Raw genomic sequence first — 23,970 nt, 5'->3', positions numbered from 1 at the left:
CAGGCAGCTGAGGACAAATGTTTCTCCTTTGCCAGTGAAAGGCACTGCTTCAGAAATTGGAAGCTTCCAAGTGAAGCTGTGTTGGCGATTATCTTCGCTGCTTGCTCACCTTTTTAATTCTGATTCCGTGATAATCAATCACATTACATATCGACATGCTGCCAGCGTGTGACGTTACATTTGGGCCAGTGGCGTAATGGATAACGCGTCTGACTTCGGATCAGAAGATTGTAGGTTCGAGTCCTACCTGGCTCGTGGGGGAACGTCTCACTTTAACCGTGGTCCGTGTTGACGCTCCCCAATGAAGTCCTTGTCGGGATGGCGCTTCTGCAGTTAGAACTTGTGTTTGTTCTATTGTCCATTTCAAATTTCACCTCACCACAACGGACACTTCTGTCAGTCTCGGGTGTCTCCCTCTGTGGGTGGAAATGAGCATGAGCTCCTCAAAAGAGTTACAATTCGTTGTGAAAATGTCATACTTCTGCCCCATTATTGTGCCATTTAAGAACACAGGATAACCTCATTGACACTTGCCCTGGAAACATTAGAATACACAAGACTTTGAGCCAAAGTTGGAAACTGCGACTTGAATAGATGGTTCTCTGATTAGCCGCAATGCACAATGGGCAGAATGGCCTTTTCCCACTTTGTAAATCTTCGAAGACAAGTTGAAAATAATCTGCAACGAAAATGTTCAGAAAGGGGCTTTTATTTCGACCAAATACGATAGTACCTATCGCCTTGTCTTGTTATTTACTTGTGAGGTTTCGTTACTCTAAGCACCGTGGCCCGGATCCTATTCCCGCTCACGGAACGGTTGTCTTGTTCAGCAAACATATTGGTGTACCAGTACTTCTGCGGATTTTCCGATGCAAACAGGTCATTGGTTTTGTCCAAAACATTATGAAGTTTAACATAAAACAAACAGCTGCAGTTGCTGGAAATCTGAGCCAAAAACGAAAATAGTTTGCGGAACACATCAAGCCTGGCAACAGAAACGTCGACTTTGCTGCTCCTCGGATGCTGCCTTACCGACTGTGCTTTTCCAGCATCACTCTGATCTAAAATCTGGTTTCCAGCATCTGCAGTCCTCACTTTTACTTAGTTTCTTCAGTGTCGCTGGTTCCCAACTCAACAACTCCATCTCTAGCGGTTTCATGTCTGTTCCTCCATGCTGAGGAGCTGAAGAGTGAAGAAAATTAACTCACCCCATCCATCTCTGGGGTAATTGGGGACGGAAAAAGAATCTTATCACATTGAAATATATCTAGATACCACTTAATCCCTGTCTTTTATTGGGAACCATCTCTTTCATTGTAACCATGAGGAAAGACCATTTCGTTCGCCAGAATATGTCACAACGTTTGATTGTTTCTCGTCCAAGAACACTCAGATCAATAGCGCCCTTGATAAGCTCTGTTGGTCATGTTCTCAAAGAGATCTAGCAAATTGCCAAGTGCGATTTTCCTTTCAAAAAATAATTTTGACTAGTTTGGCTGTAAATATCTTTTCCGAACTTTGTGCTTTTGTTCTTTTACATTGGTGTCCAGCAGCTTCCAAATGACAGCAAAGGTATGAAAGGAGATGGAAGCCTTGAGCCCATCACGTCAGCGACAGCTTTCAGTGAGGTGACGGGACTCGTCTGTGGTCGTGGCCGAGTGGTTAAGGCGATGGATTAGAAATCCATTGGGGTTTCCCCACGCAGGTTCGAATCCTGCTGACTACGTTCCTAATGCCTTCCTATTGGAGCAATTTTCGGTCAAAGTTCAGGAAACCTGCTTTGAAAACCAGGCCGGTCATTTGATGAGACTTGGGAAACTCGAGTTCTTCATCAGAAATGTTCCACATCTAAAACGTTATCCCTGTTTCTCTTTTCAGATACCCTGCTCGTCACGTCGGGTTTCAGCAGTTGTTATTGAACGTCCTGAGCGGAATTGCTGCTTTTCCTTTGATTCCTTTAATCCCAGTCCTCTGTTCACTGACTCTGATCAGTGGCAACACTTCTTCCTGCACGTCAAAGTGCTCGTTCCCCACCGCTCCCTCTCCCATCATTACAAACAATCGCAGGAAATTGCCACTTAACCGCCTTTGTTCCAAAGTGAAACTCACCAGCCTCGGGAATCTCTCCACCAAACGGGACTTCTCATGCCTGGACATGGTGCAAGCCAGAGAGTTGTGAAGAGATACTGTGAAAATATTGTCAATTGGCAGTTGGAAATATGTTTAGGAAGCAAACCATATAATCTAGGATCCAGCTTTGGAAATCTTGAGAAACTCTTTGGGAAATGGAATCAGAGGAGAATGAAGAAGTGTGAAATCTCGGACCGAGTAGAGGACGGGACATTGACTCTGATGTTCTCGGGACAGGAACTCATCTGAGACATTGAAAGAATTCTCGCTCCCGTACGTGAGGAATACAAACTTCATCTGGATTCTGGGACAATGAAAAACTCTGGAACACTCAAGACAATATCCAAATATTGACTGGGATCACTGCAGTACGACTACTATAGATGGGTCACATTTTGTCCAGTGTGGGCAGGAGGGCTTCCTGACACAGTATGTAGACAGGCCTTCAAGGGACGAAGCCACTTTAGATTTAATAGTGGGTAACGAGCCTGGCCAGGTTTTAGATTTGGAAGTAGGTGAGCACTTTGCAATGAGGAGCTTATTACGATGCAATGAGGTAGGATTTAGGAAGCGTAGAATGGTGTAGGAAACAGCAGGGGCTGAGCACATTAAAAATGTGGAGCTTATTCAAGGAAAAGCTCCTGTGTGTCCTAGATAAGTATGTACCTGTCAGACAGTGAGGAAGATATAGAACGCGTGAGCCGTGGTTTACTAAGGAAGAGGAATCCCTGGTCAAGAAGAACAAGAAGTCTTCTGTTAGGACAAAACGTGAAAACTCAGTTGGAGCGCTCGAGGGTTACAACGATGTCAGAAAAGACCTAAAAAGAGAGCTGAGAAGAGTCAGGAGGAGACATGAGAAGTTGTTGGCGGATATGATCAGCGTTAAGCTAAGGCTTTCCATTGGTTAACCTAAGGCTTTCCATAGGTATGTCAGGAATAAAAGAATGACGAGAGTTAGCTTTGGGACAGTCAAGGATAATAGTGGGAAGTTGTGTGTGGAGTCAGAGGAGATAGGGGAAGCACTACGTAAACAGTGTTCGACAGTATTTGCTACAGAAAATGAAAATGTTGGCGAGGAAGATATAGAGACAATTGCGTCTAGACTGAGAAGAGATCGAGGTTCACAAGGAAGAGTTATTAGAAATACTGCAGAGTGTGAAAATAGAGTGTGAAAAAATCCCTGCGCCGGATGGGATCTATCTGATGTTGTTTAGCAAATGCACTGCAGGAAGGTACAAATCAAGCTGATGCTCACAACGGCTCGTTTTGAGCCGCTAATTGGCAGTGAAGTGGCGGCGTCAATAACAGCTGTCACGCATCTCGTCTTATTCCACACCCTGAGCTCGAAATGACCCGAGATCTCTCGCTGAGTTTCTGCAGGGTCTTGCTTGGACGACACCATGACACTTTTTCACTGCAGTGAATCATGAAATCGCGTCGTGACTGTGAATAAAACGATGGAAACTTCCAGCAGAGGAGGAGCCGACCCTGAAGCAGGCAGCTGAGGACAAATGTTTCTCCTTTGCCAGTGAAAGGCACTGCTTCAGAAATTGGAAGCTTCCAAGTGAAGCTGTGTTGGCGATTATCTTCGCTGCTTGCTCACCTTTTTAATTCTGATTCCGTGATAATCAATCACATTACATATCGACATGCTGCCAGCGTGTGACGTTACATTTGGGCCAGTGGCGTAATGGATAACGCGTCTGACTTCGGATCAGAAGATTGTAGGTTCGAGTCCTACCTGGCTCGTGGGGGAACGTCTCACTTTAACCGTGGTCCGTGTTGACGCTCCCCAATGAAGTCCTTGTCGGGATGGCGCTTCTGCAGTTAGAACTTGTGTTTGTTCTATTGTCCATTTCAAATTTCACCTCACCACAACGGACACTTCTGTCAGTCTCGGGTGTCTCCCTCTGTGGGTGGAAATGAGCATGAGCTCCTCAAAAGAGTTACAATTCGTTGTGAAAATGTCATACTTCTGCCCCATTATTGTGCCATTTAAGAACACAGGATAACCTCATTGACACTTGCCCTGGAAACATTAGAATACACAAGACTTTGAGCCAAAGTTGGAAACTGCGACTTGAATAGATGGTTCTCTGATTAGCCGCAATGCACAATGGGCAGAATGGCCTTTTCCCACTTTGTAAATCTTCGAAGACAAGTTGAAAATAATCTGCAACGAAAATGTTCAGAAAGGGGCTTTTATTTCGACCAAATACGATAGTACCTATCGCCTTGTCTTGTTATTTACTTGTGAGGTTTCGTTACTCTAAGCACCGTGGCCCGGATCCTATTCCCGCTCACGGAACGGTTGTCTTGTTCAGCAAACATATTGGTGTACCAGTACTTCTGCGGATTTTCCGATGCAAACAGGTCATTGGTTTTGTCCAAAACATTATGAAGTTTAACATAAAACAAACAGCTGCAGTTGCTGGAAATCTGAGCCAAAAACGAAAATAGTTTGCGGAACACATCAAGCCTGGCAACAGAAACGTCGACTTTGCTGCTCCTCGGATGCTGCCTTACCGACTGTGCTTTTCCAGCATCACTCTGATCTAAAATCTGGTTTCCAGCATCTGCAGTCCTCACTTTTACTTAGTTTCTTCAGTGTCGCTGGTTCCCAACTCAACAACTCCATCTCTAGCGGTTTCATGTCTGTTCCTCCATGCTGAGGAGCTGAAGAGTGAAGAAAATTAACTCACCCCATCCATCTCTGGGGTAATTGGGGACGGAAAAAGAATCTTATCACATTGAAATATATCTAGATACCACTTAATCCCTGTCTTTTATTGGGAACCATCTCTTTCATTGTAACCATGAGGAAAGACCATTTCGTTCGCCAGAATATGTCACAACGTTTGATTGTTTCTCGTCCAAGAACACTCAGATCAATAGCGCCCTTGATAAGCTCTGTTGGTCATGTTCTCAAAGAGATCTAGCAAATTGCCAAGTGCGATTTTCCTTTCAAAAAATAATTTTGACTAAGTTTGGCTGTAAATATCTTTTCCGAACTTTGTGCTTTTGTTCTTTTACATTGGTGTCCAGCAGCTTCCAAATGACAGCAAAGGTATGAAAGGAGATGGAAGCCTTGAGCCCATCACGTCAGCGACAGCTTTCAGTGAGGTGACGGGACTCGTCTGTAGTCATGGCCGAGTGGTTAAGGCGATGGATTAGAAATCCATTGGGGTTTCCCCACGCAGGTTCGAATCCTGCTGACTACGTTCCTAATGCCTTCCTATTGGAGCAATTTTCGGTCAAAGTTCAGGAAACCTGCTTTGAAAACCAGGCCGGTCATTTGATGAGACTTGGGAAACTCGAGTTCTTCATCAGAAATGTTCCACATCTAAAACGTTATCCCTGTTTCTCTTTTCAGATACCCTGCTCGTCACGTCGGGTTTCAGCAGTTGTTATTGAACGTCCTGAGCGGAATTGCTGCTTTTCCTTTGATTCCTTTAATCCCAGTCCTCTGTTCACTGACTCTGATCAGTGGCAACACTTCTTCCTGCACGTCAAAGTGCTCGTTCCCCACCGCTCCCTCTCCCATCATTACAAACAATCGCAGGAAATTGCCACTTAACCGCCTTTGTTCCAAAGTGAAACTCACCAGCCTCGGGAATCTCTCCACCAAACGGGACTTCTCATGCCTGGACATGGTGCAAGCCAGAGAGTTGTGAAGAGATACTGTGAAAATATTGTCAATTGGCAGTTGGAAATATGTTTAGGAAGCAAACCATATAATCTAGGATCCAGCTTTGGAAATCTTGAGAAACTCTTTGGGAAATGGAATCAGAGGAGAATGAAGAAGTGTGAAATCTCGGACCGAGTAGAGGACGGGACATTGACTCTGATGTTCTCGGGACAGGAACTCATCTGAGACATTGAAAGAATTCTCGCTCCCGTACGTGAGGAATACAAACTTCATCTGGATTCTGGGACAATGAAAAACTCTGGAACACTCAAGACAATATCCAAATATTGACTGGGATCACTGCAGTACGACTACTATAGATGGGTCACATTTTGTCCAGTGTGGCAGGAGGGCTTCCTGACACAGTATGTAGACAGGCCTTCAAGGGACGAAGCCACTTTAGATTTAATAGTGGGTAACGAGCCTGGCCAGGTTTTAGATTTGGAAGTAGGTGAGCACTTTGCAATGAGGAGCTTATTACGATGCAATGAGGTAGGATTTAGGAAGCGTAGAATGGTGTAGGAAACAGCAGGGGCTGAGCACATTAAAAATGTGGAGCTTATTCAAGGAAAAGCTCCTGTGTGTCCTAGATAAGTATGTACCTGTCAGACAGTGAGGAAGATATAGAACGCGTGAGCAGTGGTTTACTAAGGAAGAGGAATCCCTGGTCAAGAAGAACAAGAAGTCTTCTGTTAGGACAAAACGTGAAAACTCAGTTGGAGCGCTCGAGGGTTACAACGATGTCAGAAAAGACCTAAAAAGAGAGCTGAGAAGAGTCAGGAGGAGACATGAGAAGTTGTTGGCCGATATGATCAGCGTTAAGCTAAGGCTTTCCATTGGTTAACCTAAGGCTTTCCATAGGTATGTCAGGAATAAAAGAATGACGAGAGTTAGCTTTGGGACAGTCAAGGATAATAGTGGGAAGTTGTGTGTGGAGTCAGAGGAGATAGGGGAAGCACTACGTAAACAGTGTTCGACAGTATTTGCTACAGAAAATGAAAATGTTGGCGAGGAAGATATAGAGACAATTGCGTCTAGACTGAGAAGAGATCGAGGTTCACAAGGAAGAGTTATTAGAAATACTGCAGAGTGTGAAAATAGAGTGTGAAAAAATCCCTGCGCCGGATGGGATCTATCTGATGTTGTTTAGCAAATGCACTGCAGGAAGGTACAAATCAAGCTGATGCTCACAACGGCTCGTTTTGAGCCGCTAATTGGCAGTGAAGTGGCGGCGTCAATAACAGCTGTCACGCATCTCGTCTTATTCCACACCCTGAGCTCGAAATGACCCGAGATCTCTCGCTGAGTTTCTGCAGGGTCTTGCTTGGACGACACCATGACACTTTTTCACTGCAGTGAATCATGAAATCGCGTCGTGACTGTGAATAAAACGATGGAAACTTCCAGCAGAGGAGGAGCCGACCCTGAAGCAGGCAGCTGAGGACAAATGTTTCTCCTTTGCCAGTGAAAGGCACTGCTTCAGAAATTGGAAGCTTCCAAGTGAAGCTGTGTTGGCGATTATCTTCGCTGCTTGCTCACCTTTTTAATTCTGATTCCGTGATAATCAATCACATTACATATCGACATGCTGCCAGCGTGTGACGTTACATTTGGGCCAGTGGCGTAATGGATAACGCGTCTGACTTCGGATCAGAAGATTGTAGGTTCGAGTCCTACCTGGCTCGTGGGGGAACGTCTCACTTTAACCGTGGTCCGTGTTGACGCTCCCCAATGAAGTCCTTGTCGGGATGGCGCTTCTGCAGTTAGAACTTGTGTTTGTTCTATTGTCCATTTCAAATTTCACCTCACCACAACGGACACTTCTGTCAGTCTCGGGTGTCTCCCTCTGTGGGTGGAAATGAGCATGAGCTCCTCAAAAGAGTTACAATTCGTTGTGAAAATGTCATACTTCTGCCCCATTATTGTGCCATTTAAGAACACAGGATAACCTCATTGACACTTGCCCTGGAAACATTAGAATACACAAGACTTTGAGCCAAAGTTGGAAACTGCGACTTGAATAGATGGTTCTCTGATTAGCCGCAATGCACAATGGGCAGAATGGCCTTTTCCCACTTTGTAAATCTTCGAAGACAAGTTGAAAATAATCTGCAACGAAAATGTTCAGAAAGGGGCTTTTATTTCGACCAAATACGATAGTACCTATCGCCTTGTCTTGTTATTTACTTGTGAGGTTTCGTTACTCTAAGCACCGTGGCCCGGATCCTATTCCCGCTCACGGAACGGTTGTCTTGTTCAGCAAACATATTGGTGTACCAGTACTTCTGCGGATTTTCCGATGCAAACAGGTCATTGGTTTTGTCCAAAACATTATGAAGTTTAACATAAAACAAACAGCTGCAGTTGCTGGAAATCTGAGCCAAAAACGAAAATAGTTTGCGGAACACATCAAGCCTGGCAACAGAAACGTCGACTTTGCTGCTCCTCGGATGCTGCCTTACCGACTGTGCTTTTCCAGCATCACTCTGATCTAAAATCTGGTTTCCAGCATCTGCAGTCCTCACTTTTACTTAGTTTCTTCAGTGTCGCTGGTTCCCAACTCAACAACTCCATCTCTAGCGGTTTCATGTCTGTTCCTCCATGCTGAGGAGCTGAAGAGTGAAGAAAATTAACTCACCCCATCCATCTCTGGGGTAATTGGGGACGGAAAAAGAATCTTATCACATTGAAATATATCTAGATACCACTTAATCCCTGTCTTTTATTGGGAACCATCTCTTTCATTGTAACCATGAGGAAAGACCATTTCGTTCGCCAGAATATGTCACAACGTTTGATTGTTTCTCGTCCAAGAACACTCAGATCAATAGCGCCCTTGATAAGCTCTGTTGGTCATGTTCTCAAAGAGATCTAGCAAATTGCCAAGTGCGATTTTCCTTTCAAAAAATAATTTTGACTAGGTTTGGCTGTAAATATCTTTTCCGAACTTTGTGCTTTTGTTCTTTTACATTGGCGCTCGAGGGTTACAACGATGTCAGAAAAGACCTAAAAAGAGAGCTGAGAAGAGTCAGGAGGAGACATGAGAAGTTGTTGACCGATATGATCAGCGTTAAGCTAAGGCTTTCCATTGGTTAACCTAAGGCTTTCCATAGGTATGTCAGGAATAAAAGAATGACGAGAGTTAGCTTTGGGACAGTCAAGGATAATAGTGGGAAGTTGTGTGTGGAGTCAGAGGAGATAGGGGAAGCACTACGTAAACAGTGTTCGACAGTATTTGCTACAGAAAATGAAAATGTTGGCGAGGAAGATATAGAGACAATTGCGTCTAGACTGAGAAGAGATCGAGGTTCACAAGGAAGAGTTATTAGAAATACTGCAGAGTGTGAAAATAGAGTGTGAAAAAATCCCTGCGCCGGATGGGATCTATCTGATGTTGTTTAGCAAATGCACTGCAGGAAGGTACAAATCAAGCTGATGCTCACAACGGCTCGTTTTGAGCCGCTAATTGGCAGTGAAGTGGCGGCGTCAATAACAGCTGTCACGCATCTCGTCTTATTCCACACCCTGAGCTCGAAATGACCCGAGATCTCTCGCTGAGTTTCTGCAGGGTCTTGCTTGGACGACACCATGACACTTTTTCACTGCAGTGAATCATGAAATCGCGTCGTGACTGTGAATAAAACGATGGAAACTTCCAGCAGAGGAGGAGCCGACCCTGAAGCAGGCAGCTGAGGACAAATGTTTCTCCTTTGCCAGTGAAAGGCACTGCTTCAGAAATTGGAAGCTTCCAAGTGAAGCTGTGTTGGCGATTATCTTCGCTGCTTGCTCACCTTTTTAATTCTGATTCCGTGATAATCAATCACATTACATATCGACATGCTGCCAGCGTGTGACGTTACATTTGGGCCAGTGGCGTAATGGATAACGCGTCTGACTTCGGATCAGAAGATTGTAGGTTCGAGTCCTACCTGGCTCGTGGGGGAACGTCTCACTTTAACCGTGGTCCGTGTTGACGCTCCCCAATGAAGTCCTTGTCGGGATGGCGCTTCTGCAGTTAGAACTTGTGTTTGTTCTATTGTCCATTTCAAATTTCACCTCACCACAACGGACACTTCTGTCAGTCTCCCTCTGTGGGTGGAAATGAGCATGAGCTCCTCAAAAGAGTTACAATTCGTTGTGAAAATGTCATACTTCTGCCCCATTATTGTGCCATTTAAGAACACAGGATAACCTCATTGACACTTGCCCTGGAAACATTAGAATACACAAGACTTTGAGCCAAAGTTGGAAACTGCGACTTGAATAGATGGTTCTCTGATTAGCCGCAATGCACAATGGGCAGAATGGCCTTTTCCCACTTTGTAAATCTTCGAAGACAAGTTGAAAATAATCTGCAACGAAAATGTTCAGAAAGGGGCTTTTATTTCGACCAAATACGATAGTACCTATCGCCTTGTCTTGTTATTTACTTGTGAGGTTTCGTTACTCTAAGCACCGTGGCCCGGATCCTATTCCCGCTCACGGAACGGTTGTCTTGTTCAGCAAACATATTGGTGTACCAGTACTTCTGCGGATTTTCCGATGCAAACAGGTCATTGGTTTTGTCCAAAACATTATGAAGTTTAACATAAAACAAACAGCTGCAGTTGCTGGAAATCTGAGCCAAAAACGAAAATAGTTTGCGGAACACATCAAGCCTGGCAACAGAAACGTCGACTTTGCTGCTCCTCGGATGCTGCCTTACCGACTGTGCTTTTCCAGCATCACTCTGATCTAAAATCTGGTTTCCAGCATCTGCAGTCCTCACTTTTACTTAGTTTCTTCAGTGTCGCTGGTTCCCAACTCAACAACTCCATCTCTAGCGGTTTCATGTCTGTTCCTCCATGCTGAGGAGCTGAAGAGTGAAGAAAATTAACTCACCCCATCCATCTCTGGGGTAATTGGGGACGGAAAAGGAATCTTATCACATTGAAATATATCTAGATACCACTTAATCCCTGTCTTTTATTGGGAACCATCTCTTTCATTGTAACCATGAGGAAAGACCATTTCGTTCGCCAGAATATGTCACAACGTTTGATTGTTTCTCGTCCAAGAACACTCAGATCAATAGCGCCCTTGATAAGCTCTGTTGGTCATGTTCTCAAAGAGATCTAGCAAATTGCCAAGTGCGATTTTCCTTTCAAAAAATAATTTTGACTAAGTTTGGCTGTAAATATCTTTTCCGAACTTTGTGCTTTTGTTCTTTTACATTGGTGTCCAGCAGCTTCCAAATGACAGCAAAGGTATGAAAGGAGATGGAAGCCTTGAGCCCATCACGTCAGCGACAGCTTTCAGTGAGGTGACGGGACTCGTCTGTGGTCGTGGCCGAGTGGTTAAGGCGATGGATTAGAAATCCATTGGGGTTTCCCCACGCAGGTTCGAATCCTGCTGACTACGTTCCTAATGCCTTCCTATTGGAGCAATTTTCGGTCAAAGTTCAGGAAACCTGCTTTGAAAACCAGGCCGGTCATTTGATGAGACTTGGGAAACTCGAGTTCTTCATCAGAAATGTTCCACATCTAAAACGTTATCCCTGTTTCTCTTTTCAGATACCCTGCTCGTCACGTCGGGTTTCAGCAGTTGTTATTGAACGTCCTGAGCGGAATTGCTGCTTTTCCTTTGATTCCTTTAATCCCAGTCCTCTGTTCACTGACTCTGATCAGTGGCAACACTTCTTCCTGCACGTCAAAGTGCTCGTTCCCCACCGCTCCCTCTCCCATCATTACAAACAATCGCAGGAAATTGCCACTTAACCGCCTTTGTTCCAAAGTGAAACTCACCAGCCTCGGGAATCTCTCCACCAAACGGGACTTCTCATGCCTGGACATGGTGCAAGCCAGAGAGTTGTGAAGAGATACTGTGAAAATATTGTCAATTGGCAGTTGGAAATATGTTTAGGAAGCAAACCATATAATCTAGGATCCAGCTTTGGAAATCTTGAGAAACTCTTTGGGAAATGGAATCAGAGGAGAATGAAGAAGTGTGAAATCTCGGACCGAGTAGAGGACGGGACATTGACTCTGATGTTCTCGGGACAGGAACTCATCTGAGACATTGAAAGAATTCTCGCTCCCGTACGTGAGGAATACAAACTTCATCTGGATTCTGGGACAATGAAAAACTCTGGAACACTCAAGACAATATCCAAATATTGACTGGGATCACTGCAGTACGACTACTATAGATGGGTCACATTTTGTCCAGTGTGGGCAGGAGGGCTTCCTGACACAGTATGTAGACAGGCCTTCAAGGGACGAAGCCACTTTAGATTTAATAGTGGGTAACGAGCCTGGCCAGGTTTTAGATTTGGAAGTAGGTGAGCACTTTGCAATGAGGAGCTTATTACGATGCAATGAGGTAGGATTTAGGAAGCGTAGAATGGTGTAGGAAACAGCAGGGGCTGAGCACATTAAAAATGTGGAGCTTATTCAAGGAAAAGCTCCTGTGTGTCCTAGATAAGTATGTACCTGTCAGACAGTGAGGAAGATATAGAACGCGTGAGCCGTGGTTTACTAAGGAAGAGGAATCCCTGGTCAAGAAGAACAAGAAGTCTTCTGTTAGGACAAAACGTGAAAACTCAGTTGGAGCGCTCGAGGGTTACAACGATGTCAGAAAAGACCTAAAAAGAGAGCTGAGAAGAGTCAGGAGGAGACATGAGAAGTTGTTGGCGGATATGATCAGCGTTAAGCTAAGGCTTTCCATTGGTTAACCTAAGGCTTTCCATAGGTATGTCAGGAATAAAAGAATGACGAGAGTTAGCTTTGGGACAGTCAAGGATAATAGTGGGAAGTTGTGTGTGGAGTCAGAGGAGATAGGGGAAGCACTACGTAAACAGTGTTCGACAGTATTTGCTACAGAAAATGAAAATGTTGGCGAGGAAGATATAGAGACAATTGCGTCTAGACTGAGAAGAGATCGAGGTTCACAAGGAAGAGTTATTAGAAATACTGCAGAGTGTGAAAATAGAGTGTGAAAAAATCCCTGCGCCGGATGGGATCTATCTGATGTTGTTTAGCAAATGCACTGCAGGAAGGTACAAATCAAGCTGATGCTCACAACGGCTCGTTTTGAGCCGCTAATTGGCAGTGAAGTGGCGGCGTCAATAACAGCTGTCACGCATCTCGTCTTATTCCACACCCTGAGCTCGAAATGACCCGAGATCTCTCGCTGAGTTTCTGCAGGGTCTTGCTTGGACGACACCATGACACTTTTTCACTGCAGTGAATCATGAAATCGCGTCGTGACTGTGAATAAAACGATGGAAACTTCCAGCAGAGGAGGAGCCGACCCTGAAGCAGGCAGCTGAGGACAAATGTTTCTCCTTTGCCAGTGAAAGGCACTGCTTCAGAAATTGGAAGCTTCCAAGTGAAGCTGTGTTGGCGATTATCTTCGCTGCTTGCTCACCTTTTTAATTCTGATTCCGTGATAATCAATCACATTACATATCGACATGCTGCCAGCGTGTGACGTTACATTTGGGCCAGTGGCGTAATGGATAACGCGTCTGACTTCGGATCAGAAGATTGTAGGTTCGAGTCCTACCTGGCTCGTGGGGGAACGTCTCACTTTAACCGTGGTTCGTGTTGACGCTCCCCAATGAAGTCCTTGTCGGGATGGCGCTTCTGCAGTTAGAACTTGTGTTTGTTCTCTTGTCCATTTCAAATTTCACCTCACCACAACGGACACTTCTGTCAGTCTCGGGTGTCTCCCTCTGTGGGTGGAAATGAGCATGAGCTCCTCAAAAGAGTTACAATTCGTTGTGAAAATGTCATACTTCTGCCCCATTATTGTGCCATTTAAGAACACAGGATAACCTCATTGACACTTGCCCTGGAAACATTAGAATACACAAGACTTTGAGCCAAAGTTGGAAACTGCGACTTGAATAGATGGTTCTCTGATTAGCCGCAATGCACAATGGGCAGAATGGCCTTTTCCCACTTTGTAAATCTTCGAAGACAAGTTGAAAATAATCTGCAACGAAAATGTTCAGAAAGGGGCTTTTATTTCGACCAAATACGATAGTACCTATCGCCTTGTCTTGTTATTTACTTGTGAGGTTTCGTTACTCTAAGCACCGTGGCCCGGATCCTATTCCCGCTCACGGAACGGTTGTCTTGTTCAGCAAACATATTGGTGTACCAGTACTTCTGCGGATTTTCCGATGCAAACAGGTCATTGGTTTTGTCCAAAACATTATGAAGTTTAACATAAAACAAACAGCTGCAGTTGCTGGAAATCTGAGCCAAAAACGAAAATAGTTTGCGAAACACATCAAGCCTGGCAACAGAAACGTCGACTTTGCTGCTCCTCGGATTCTGCCTTACCGACTGTGCTTTTCCAGCATCACTCTGATCTAAAATCTGGTTTCCAGCATCTGCAGTCCTCACTTTTACTTAGTTTCTTCAGTGTCGCTGGTTCCCAACTCAACAACTCCATCTCTAGCGGTTTCATGTCTGTTCCTCCATGCTGAGGAGCTGAAGAGTGAAGAAAATTAACTCACCCCATCCATCTCTGGGGTAATTGGGGACGGAAAAAGAATCTTATCACATTGAAATATATCTAGATACCACTTAATCCCTGTCTTTTATTGGGAACCATCTCTTTCATTGTAACCATGAGGAAAGACCATTTCGTTCGCCAGAATATGTCACAACGTTTGATTGTTTCTCGTCCAAGAACACTCAGATCAATAGCGCCCTTGATAAGCTCTGTTGGTCATGTTCTCAAAGAGATCTAGCAAATTGCCAAGTGCGATTTTCCTTTCAAAAAATAATTTTGACTAAGTTTGGCTGTAAATATCTTTTCCGAACTTTGTGCTTTTGTTCTTTTACATTGGTGTCCAGCAGCTTCCAAATGACAGCAAAGGTATGAAAGGAGATGGAAGCCTTGAGCCCATCACGTCAGCGACAGCTTTCAGTGAGGTGACGGGACTCGTCTGTAGTCATGGCCGAGTGGTTAAGGCGATGGATTAGAAATCCATTGGGGTTTCCCCACGCAGGTTCGAATCCTGCTGACTACGTTCCTAATGCCTTCCTATTGGAGCAATTTTCGGTCAAAGTTCAGGAAACCTGCTTTGAAAACCAGGCCGGTCATTTGATGAGACTTGGGAAACTCGAGTTCTTCATCAGAAATGTTCCACATCTAAAACGTTATCCCTGTTTCTCTTTTCAGATACCCTGCTCGTCACGTCGGGTTTCAGCAGTTGTTATTGAACGTCCTGAGCGGAATTGCTGCTTTTCCTTTGATTCCTTTAATCCCAGTCCTCTGTTCACTGACTCTGATCAGTGGCAACACTTCTTCCTGCACGTCAAAGTGCTCGTTCCCCACCGCTCCCTCTCCCATCATTACAAACAATCGCAGGAAATTGCCACTTAACCGCCTTTGTTCCAAAGTGAAACTCACCAGCCTCGGGAATCTCTCCACCAAACGGGACTTCTCATGCCTGGACATGGTGCAAGCCAGAGAGTTGTGAAGAGATACTGTGAAAATATTGTCAATTGGCAGTTGGAAATATGTTTAGGAAGCAAACCATATAATCTAGGATCCAGCTTTGGAAATCTTGAGAAACTCTTTGGGAAATGGAATCAGAGGAGAATGAAGAAGTGTGAAATCTCGGACCGAGTAGAGGACGGGACATTGACTCTGATGTTCTCGGGACAGGAACTCATCTGAGACATTGAAAGAATTCTCGCTCCCGTACGTGAGGAATACAAACTTCATCTGGATTCTGGGACAATGAAAAACTCTGGAACACTCAAGACAATATCCAAATATTGACTGGGATCACTGCAGTACGACTACTATAGATGGGTCACATTTTGTCCAGTGTGGGCAGGAGGGCTTCCTGACACAGTATGTAGACAGGCCTTCAAGGGACGAAGCCACTTTAGATTTAATAGTGGGTAACGAGCCTGGCCAGGTTTTAGATTTGGAAGTAGGTGAGCACTTTGCAATGAGGAGCTTATTACGATGCAATGAGGTAGGATTTAGGAAGCGTAGAATGGTGTAGGAAACAGCAGGGGCTGAGCACATTAAAAATGTGGAGCTTATTCAAGGAAAAGCTCCTGTGTGTCCTAGATAAGTATGTACCTGTCAGACAGTGAGGAAGATATAGAACGCGTGAGCAGTGGTTTACTAAGGAAGAGGAATCCCTGGTCAAGAAGAACAAGAAGTCTTCTGTTAGGACAAAACGTGAAAACTCAGTTGGAGCGCTCGAGGGTTACAACGATGTCAGAAAAGACCTAAAAAGAGAGCTGAGAAGAGTCAGGAGGAGACATGAGAAGTTGTTGGCCGATATGATCAGCGTTAAGCTAAGGCTTTCCATTGGTTAACCTAAGGCTTTCCATAGGTATGTCAGGAATAAAAGAATGACGAGAGTTAGCTTTGGGACAGTCAAGGATAATAGTGGGAAGTTGTGTGTGGAGTCAGAGGAGATAGGGGAAGCACTACGTAAACAGTGTTCGACAGTATTTGCTACAGAAAATGAAAATGTTGGCGAGGAAGATATAGAGACAATTGCGTCTAGACTGAGAAGAGATCGAGGTTCACAAGGAAGAGTTATTAGAAATACTGCAGAGTGTGAAAATAGAGTGTGAAAAAATCCCTGCGCCGGATGGGATCTATCTGATGTTGTTTAGCAAATGCACTGCAGGAAGGTACAAATCAAGCTGATGCTCACAACGGCTCGTTTTGAGCCGCTAATTGGCAGTGAAGTGGCGGCGTCAATAACAGCTGTCACGCATCTCGTCTTATTCCACACCCTGAGCTCGAAATGACCCGAGATCTCTCGCTGAGTTTCTGCAGGGTCTTGCTTGGACGACACCATGACACTTTTTCACTGCAGTGAATCATGAAATCGCGTCGTGACTGTGAATAAAACGATGGAAACTTCCAGCAGAGGAGGAGCCGACCCTGAAGCAGGCAGCTGAGGACAAATGTTTCTCCTTTGCCAGTGAAAGGCACTGCTTCAGAAATTGGAAGCTTCCAAGTGAAGCTGTGTTGGCGATTATCTTCGCTGCTTGCTCACCTTTTTAATTCTGATTCCGTGATAATCAATCACATTACATATCGACATGCTGCCAGCGTGTGGCGTTACATTTGGGCCAGTGGCGTAATGGATAACGCGTCTGACTTCGGATCAGAAGATTGTAGGTTCGAGTCCTACCTGGCTCGTGGGGGAACGTCTCATTTTAACCGTGGTCCGTGTTGACGCTCCCCAATGAAGTCCTTGTCGGGATGGCGCTTCTGCAGTTAGAACTTGTGTTTGTTCTATTGTCCATTTCAAATTTCACCTCACCACAACGGACACTTCTGTCAGTCTCGGTGTCTCCCTCTGTGGGTGGAAATGAGCATGAGCTCCTCAAAAGAGTTACAATTCGTTGTGAAAATGTCATACTTCTGCCCCATTATTGTGCCATTTAAGAACACAGGATAACCTCATTGACACTTGCCCTGGAAACATTAGAATACACAAGACTTTGAGCCAAAGTTGGAAACTGCGACTTGAATAGATGGTTCTCTGATTAGCCGCAATGCACAATGGGCAGAATGGCCTTTTCCCACTTTGTAAATCTTCGAAGACAAGTTGAAAATAATCTGCAACGAAAATGTTCAGAAAGGGGCTTTTATTTCGACCAAATACGATAGTACCTATCGCCTTGTCTTGTTATTTACTTGTGAGGTTTCGTTACTCTAAGCACCGTGGCCCGGATCCTATTCCCGCTCACGGAACGGTTGTCTTGTTCAGCAAACATATTGGTGTACCAGTACTTCTGCGGATTTTCCGATGCAAACAGGTCATTGGTTTTGTCCAAAACATTATGAAGGTTAACATAAAACAAACAGCTGCAGTTGCTGGAAATCTGAGCCAAAAACGAAAATAGTTTGCGGAACACATCAAGCCTGGCAACAGAAACGTCGACTTTGCTGCTCCTCGGATGCTGCCTTACCGACTGTGCTTTTCCAGCATCACTCTGATCTAAAATCTGGTTTCCAGCATCTGCAGTCCTCACTTTTACTTAGTTTCTTCAGTGTCGCTGGTTCCCAACTCAACAACTCCATCTCTAGCGGTTTCATGTCTGTTCCTCCATGCTGAGGAGCTGAAGAGTGAAGAAAATTAACTCACCCCATCCATCTCTGGGGTAATTGGGGACGGAAAAAGAATCTTATCACATTGAAATATATCTAGATACCACTTAATCCCTGTCTTTTATTGGGAACCATCTCTTTCATTGTAACCATGAGGAAAGACCATTTCGTTCGCCAGAATATGTCACAACGTTTGATTGTTTCTCGTCCAAGAACACTCAGATCAATAGCGCCCTTGATAAGCTCTGTTGGTCATGTTCTCAAAGAGATCTAGCAAATTGCCAAGTGCGATTTTCCTTTCAAAAAATAATTTTGACTAGGTTTGGCTGTAAATATCTTTTCCGAACTTTGTGCTTTTGTTCTTTTACATTGGCGCTCGAGGGTTACAACGATGTCAGAAAAGACCTAAAAAGAGAGCTGAGAAGAGTCAGGAGGAGACATGAGAAGTTGTTGGCCGATATGATCAGCGTTAACCTAAGGCTTTCCATTGGTTAACCTAAGGCTTTCCATAGGTATGTCAGGAATAAAAGAATGACGAGAGTTAGCTTTGGGACAGTCAAGGATAATAGTGGGAAGTTGTGTGTGGAGTCAGAGGAGATGGGGAAGCACTACGTAAACAGTGTTCGACAGTATTTGCTACAGAAAATGAAAATGTTGGCGAGGAAGATATAGAGACAATTGCGTCTAGACTGAGAAGAGATCGAGGTTCACAAGGAAGAGTTATTAGAAATACTGCAGAGTGTGAAAATAGAGTGTGAAAAAATCCCTGCGCCGGATGGGATCTATCTGATGTTGTTTAGCAAATGCACTGCAGGAAGGTACAAATCAAGCTGATGCTCACAACGGCTCGTTTTGAGCCGCTAATTGGCAGTGAAGTGGCGGCGTCAATAACAGCTGTCACGCATCTCGTCTTATTCCACACCCTGAGCTCGAAATGACCCGAGATCTCTCGCTGAGTTTCTGCAGGGTCTTGCTTGGACGACACCATGACACTTTTTCACTGCAGTGAATCATGAAATCGCGTCGTGACTGTGAATAAAACAATGGAAACTTCCAGCAGAGGAGGAGCCGACCCTGAAGCAGGCAGCTGAGGACAAATGTTTCTCCTTTGCCAGTGAAAGGCACTGCTTCAGAAATTGGAAGCTTCCAAGTGAAGCTGTGTTGGCGATTATCTTCGCTGCTTGCTCACCTTTTTAATTCTGATTCCGTGATAATCAATCACATTACATATCGACATGCTGCCAGCGTGTGACGTTACATTTGGGCCAGTGGCGTAATGGATAACGTGTCTGCCTTCGCATCAGAAGATTGTAGGTTTGAGTCCTACCTGGTTCGTGGGGGAACGTCTCACTTTAACCGTGGTCCGTGTTGACGCTCCCCAATGAAGTCCTTGTCGGGATGGCGCTTCTGCAGTTAGAACTTGCGTTTGTTGTATTGGCCATTTCAAATTTCACCTCACCACAACGGACACTTCTGTCAGTCTCCCTCTGTGGGTGGAAATGAGCATGAGCTCCTCAAAAGAGTTACAATTCGTTGTGAAAATGTCTTACGTCTGCCCCATTATTGTGCCATTTAAGAACACAGGATAACCTCATTGACACTTGCCCTGGAAACATTAGAATACACAAGACTTTGAGCCAAAGTTGGAAACTGCGACTTGAATTGATGGTTCTCTGATTAGCCGCAATGCACAATGGGCAGAATGGCCTTTTCCCACTTTGTAAATCTTCGAAGACAAGTTGAAAATAATCTGCAACGAAAATGTTCAGAAAGGGGCTTTTATTTCGACCAAATACGATAGTACCTATCGCCTTGTCTTGTTATTTACTTGTGAGGGTTCGATACTCTAAGCACCGTGGCCCGGATCCTATTCCCGCTCACGGAACGGTTGTCTTGTTGAGCAAACATATTGCTGTACCAGTACTTCTGCGGATTTTCCGATGCAAACAGGTCATTGGTTTTGTCCAAAACATTATGAAGGTTAACATAAAACAAACAGCTGCAGTTGCTGGAAATCTGAGCCAAAAACGAAAATAGTTTGCGGAACACATCAAGCCTGGCAACAGAAACGTCGACTTTGCTGCTCCTCGGATGCTGCCTTACCGACTGTGCTTTTCCAGCATCACTCTGATCTAAAATCTGGTTTCCAGCATCTGCAGTCCTCACTTTTACTTAGTTTCTTCAGTGTCGCTGGTTCCCAACTCAACAACTCCATCTCTAGCGGTTTCATGTCTGTTCCTCCATGCTGAGGAGCTGAAGAGTGAAGAAAAGTAACTCACCCCATCCATCTCTGGGGTAATTGGGGACGGAAAAGGAATCTTATCACATTGAAATATATCTAGATGCGACTTAATCCCTGTCTTTTATTGGGAACCATCTCTTTCATTGTAACCATGAGGAAAGACCATTTCGTTCGCCAGAATATGTCACAACGTTTGATTGTTTCTCGTCCAAGAACACTCAGATCAATAGCGCCCTTGATAAGCTCTGTTGGTCATGTTCTCAAAGAGATCTAGCAAATTGCCAAGTGCGATTTTCCTTTCAAAAAATAATTTTGACTAAGTTTGGCTGTAAATATCTTTTCCGAACTTTGTGCTTTTGTTCTTTTACATTGGTGTCCAGCAGCTTCCAAATGACAGCAAAGGTATGAAAGGAGATGGAAGCCTTGAGCCCATCACGTCAGCGATAGCTTTCAGTGAGGTGACGGGACTCGTCTGTAGTCATGGCCGAGTGGTTAAGGCGATGGATTAGAAATCCATTGGGGTTTCCCCACGCAGGTTCGAATCCTGCTGAATACGTTCTGAATGCCTTCCTATTGGAGCAATTTTCGGTCAAAGTTCAGGAAACCTGCTTTGAAAACCAGGCCGGTCATTTGATGAGACTTGGGAAACTCGAGCTCTTCATCAGAAATGTTCCACATCTAAGACGTTATCCCTGTTTCTCTTTTCAGATACCCTGCTCGTCACGTCGGGTTTCAGCAGTTGTTATTGAACGTCCTGAGCGGAATTGCTGCTTTTCCTTTGATTCCTTTAATCCCAGTCCTCTGTTCACTGACTCTGATCAGTGGCAACACTTCTTCCTGCACGTCAAAGTGCTCGTTCCCCACCGCTCCCTCTCCCATCATTACAAACAATCGCAGGAAATTGCCACTTAACCGCCTTTGTTCCAAAGTGAAACTCACCAGCCTCGGGAATCTCTCCACCAAACGGGACTTCTCATGCCTGGACATGGTGCAAGCCAGAGAGTTGTGAAGAGATACTGTGAAAATATTGTCAATTGGCAGTTGGAAATATGTTTAGGAAGCAAACCATATAATCTAGGATCCAGCTTTGGAAATCTTGAGAAACTCTTTGGGAAATGGAATCAGAGGAGAATGAAGAAGTGTGAAATCTCGGACCGAGTAGAGGACGGGACATTGACTCTGATGTTCTCGGGACAGGAACTCATCTGAGACATTGAAAGAATTCTCGCTCCCGTACGTGAGGAATACAAACTTCATCTGGATTCTGGGACAATGAAAAACTCTGGAACACTCAAGACAATATCCAAATATTGACTGGGATCACTGCAGTACGACTACTATAGATGGGTCACTTTTTGTCCAGTGTGTGCAGGAGGGCTTCCTGACACAGTATGTAGACAGGCCTTCAAGGGACGAAGCCACTTTAGATTTAATAGTGGGTAACGAGCCTGGCCAGGTTTTAGATTTGGAAGTAGGTGAGCACTTTGCAATGAGGAGCTTATTACGATGCAATGAGGTAGGATTTAGGAAGCGTAGAATGGTGTAGGAAACAGCAGGGGCTGAGCACATTAAAAATGTGGAGCTTATTCAAGGAAAAGCTCCTGTGTGTCCTAGATAAGTATGTACCTGTCAGACAGTGAGGAAGATATAGAACGCGTGAGCCGTGATTTACTAAGGAAGAGGAATCCCTGGTCAAGAAGAACAAGAAGTATTCTGTTAGGACAAAACGTGAAAACTCAGTTGGAGCGCTCGAGGGTTACAACGATGTCAGAAAAGACCTAAAAAGAGAGCTGAGAAGAGTCAGGAGGAGACATGAGAAGTTGTTGGCGGATATGATCAGCGTTAAGCTAAGGCTTTCCATTGGTTAACCTAAGGCTTTCCATAGGTATGTCAGGAATAAAAGAATGACGAGACTTAGCTTTGGGACAGTCAAGGATAATAGTGGGAAGTTGTGTGTGGAGTCAGAGGAGATTGGGGAAGCACTAAGTAAACAGTTTAAACAGTTTTCGACAGTATTTGCTACAGAAAGTGAAAATGTTGGCGAGGATGATATAGAGATAATTGCGTCTAGACTTAGAAGAGATTGAGGTTCACAAGGAAGAGTTATTAGAAATACTTCAGAGTGTGAAAATATCCCTGCGCCGGATGGGATCGATCTGATGTTGTTTAGCAAATGTACTGCTGGAAGGTACAAATCAAGCTGATGCTCACAACGGCTCGTTTTGAGCCGCTAATTGGCAGTGAAGTGGCGGCGTCAATAAAAGCTGTCACGCATCTCGTCTTATTCCACACCCTGAGCTCAAAATGACCCGAGATCTCTCGCTGAGTTTCTGCAGGGTCTTGCTTGGAGGACACCATGACACTTTTTCACTGGAGTGGATCATGAAATCGCGTCGTGACTGTGAAGAAAACGATGGAAACTTCCAGCAGAGGAGGAGCCGACCCTGAAGCAGGCAGCTGAGGACAAATGTTTCTCCTTTGCCAGTGAAAGGCACTGCTTCAGAAATTGGAAGCTTCCAAGTGAAGCTGTGTTGGCGATTATGTTCGCTGCTTGCTCACCTTTTTAATTCTGATTCCGTGATAATCAATCACATTACATATCGACATGCTGCCAGCGGGTGACGTTACGTTTGGGCCAGTGGCGTAATGGATAACGCGTCTGACTTCGGATCAGAAGATTGTAGGTTCGAGTCCTACCTGCCTCGTGGGGCAACGTCTCACTTTAACCGTGGTCCGTGTTGACGCTCCCCAATGAAGTCCTTGTCGGGATGGTGCTTCTGCAGTTAGAACTTGTGTTTGTTCTATTGTCCATTTCAAATTTCATCTCACCACAACGGACACTTCTGTCAGTCTCGGGTGTCTCCCTCTGTGGGTGGAAATGAGCATGAGCTCCTCAAAAGAGTTACAATTCGTTGTGAAAATGTCATACTTCTGCCCCATTATTGTGCCTTTTAAGAACACAGGATGACCTCATTGACACTTGCCCTGGAAACATTAGAATACACAAGACTTTGAGCCAAAGTTGGAAACTGCGACTTGAATAGATGGTTCTCTGATTAGCCGCAATGCACAATGGGCAGAATGGCCTTTTCCCACTTTGTAAATCTTCGAAGACAAGTTGAAAATAATCTGCAACGAAAATGTTCAGAAAGGGGCTTTTGTTTCGACCAAATACGATAGTACCTATCGCCTTGTCTTGTTATTTACACGTGAGGTTTCGTTACTCTAAGCACCGTGGCCCGGATCCTATTCCCGCTCACGGAACGGTTGTCTTGTTGAGCAAACATATTGGTGTACCAGTACTTCTGCGGATTTTCCGATGCAAACAGGTCATTGGTTTTGTCCAAAACATTATGAAGGTTAACATAAAACAAACAGCTGCAGTTGCTGGAAATCTGAGCCAAAAACGAAAATAGTTTGCGGAACACATCAAGCCTGGCAACAGAAACGTCGACTTTGCTGCTCCTCGGATGCTGCCTTACCGACTGTGCTTTTCCAGCATCACTCTGATCTAAAATCTGGTTTCCAGCATCTGCAGTCCTCACTTTTACTTAGTTTCTTCAGTGTCGCTGGTTCCCAACTCAACAACTCCATCTCTAGCGGTTTCATGTCTCTTCCTCCATGCTGAGGAGCTGAAGAGTGAAGAAAAGTAACTCACCCCATCCATCTCTGGGGTTTTTGGGGACTGAAAGAGAATCTTATCACATTGAAATATATCTACATGCGACTTAATGTCTGTCTTTTATTGGGAATCATCTCTTTCTTTGTAACCATGAGGAAAGACCATTTCGTTCGCCAGAATATGTCACTAACCTTT

The 23,970-nt window shown here is 44.6% G+C and overlaps 12 non-coding genes across 12 annotated transcripts; all 12 read left to right on the top strand.

Moving 5' to 3' along the window:
- The first annotated feature begins 182 nt into the window (after positions 1 to 182).
- Positions 183 to 255, top strand: trnar-ucg (transfer RNA arginine (anticodon UCG)). Its single transcript has one exon. It is a non-coding gene; the product is annotated as a tRNA-Arg (tRNA).
- Positions 256 to 1,644: 1,389 nt separating this feature from the next.
- On the top strand, positions 1,645 to 1,726 carry trnas-aga (transfer RNA serine (anticodon AGA)). Its single transcript has one exon. It is a non-coding gene; the product is annotated as a tRNA-Ser (tRNA).
- A 2,080-nt stretch (positions 1,727 to 3,806) lies between these two features.
- On the top strand, positions 3,807 to 3,879 carry trnar-ucg (transfer RNA arginine (anticodon UCG)). Its single transcript has one exon. It is a non-coding gene; the product is annotated as a tRNA-Arg (tRNA).
- Positions 3,880 to 5,269: 1,390 nt separating this feature from the next.
- On the top strand, positions 5,270 to 5,351 carry trnas-aga (transfer RNA serine (anticodon AGA)). Its single transcript has one exon. It is a non-coding gene; the product is annotated as a tRNA-Ser (tRNA).
- A 2,079-nt stretch (positions 5,352 to 7,430) lies between these two features.
- Positions 7,431 to 7,503, top strand: trnar-ucg (transfer RNA arginine (anticodon UCG)). Its single transcript has one exon. It is a non-coding gene; the product is annotated as a tRNA-Arg (tRNA).
- A 2,179-nt stretch (positions 7,504 to 9,682) lies between these two features.
- trnar-ucg (transfer RNA arginine (anticodon UCG)) lies at positions 9,683 to 9,755 on the top strand. The gene has a single exon. It is a non-coding gene; the product is annotated as a tRNA-Arg (tRNA).
- Positions 9,756 to 11,136: 1,381 nt separating this feature from the next.
- On the top strand, positions 11,137 to 11,218 carry trnas-aga (transfer RNA serine (anticodon AGA)). The gene has a single exon. It is a non-coding gene; the product is annotated as a tRNA-Ser (tRNA).
- A 2,080-nt stretch (positions 11,219 to 13,298) lies between these two features.
- Positions 13,299 to 13,371, top strand: trnar-ucg (transfer RNA arginine (anticodon UCG)). The gene has a single exon. It is a non-coding gene; the product is annotated as a tRNA-Arg (tRNA).
- A 1,390-nt stretch (positions 13,372 to 14,761) lies between these two features.
- On the top strand, positions 14,762 to 14,843 carry trnas-aga (transfer RNA serine (anticodon AGA)). The gene has a single exon. It is a non-coding gene; the product is annotated as a tRNA-Ser (tRNA).
- Positions 14,844 to 16,923: 2,080 nt separating this feature from the next.
- Positions 16,924 to 16,996, top strand: trnar-ucg (transfer RNA arginine (anticodon UCG)). The gene has a single exon. It is a non-coding gene; the product is annotated as a tRNA-Arg (tRNA).
- Positions 16,997 to 20,627: 3,631 nt separating this feature from the next.
- Positions 20,628 to 20,709, top strand: trnas-aga (transfer RNA serine (anticodon AGA)). The gene has a single exon. It is a non-coding gene; the product is annotated as a tRNA-Ser (tRNA).
- A 2,076-nt stretch (positions 20,710 to 22,785) lies between these two features.
- trnar-ucg (transfer RNA arginine (anticodon UCG)) lies at positions 22,786 to 22,858 on the top strand. Its single transcript has one exon. It is a non-coding gene; the product is annotated as a tRNA-Arg (tRNA).
- Positions 22,859 to 23,970: the final 1,112 nt, after the last annotated feature.

Source organism: Hemiscyllium ocellatum, chromosome 46, assembly GCF_020745735.1.
Source record: "Hemiscyllium ocellatum isolate sHemOce1 chromosome 46, sHemOce1.pat.X.cur, whole genome shotgun sequence".
NCBI lineage: Eukaryota > Metazoa > Chordata > Chondrichthyes > Orectolobiformes > Hemiscylliidae > Hemiscyllium > Hemiscyllium ocellatum.
This window is presented reverse-complemented; position numbering and strand designations above follow the sequence as displayed.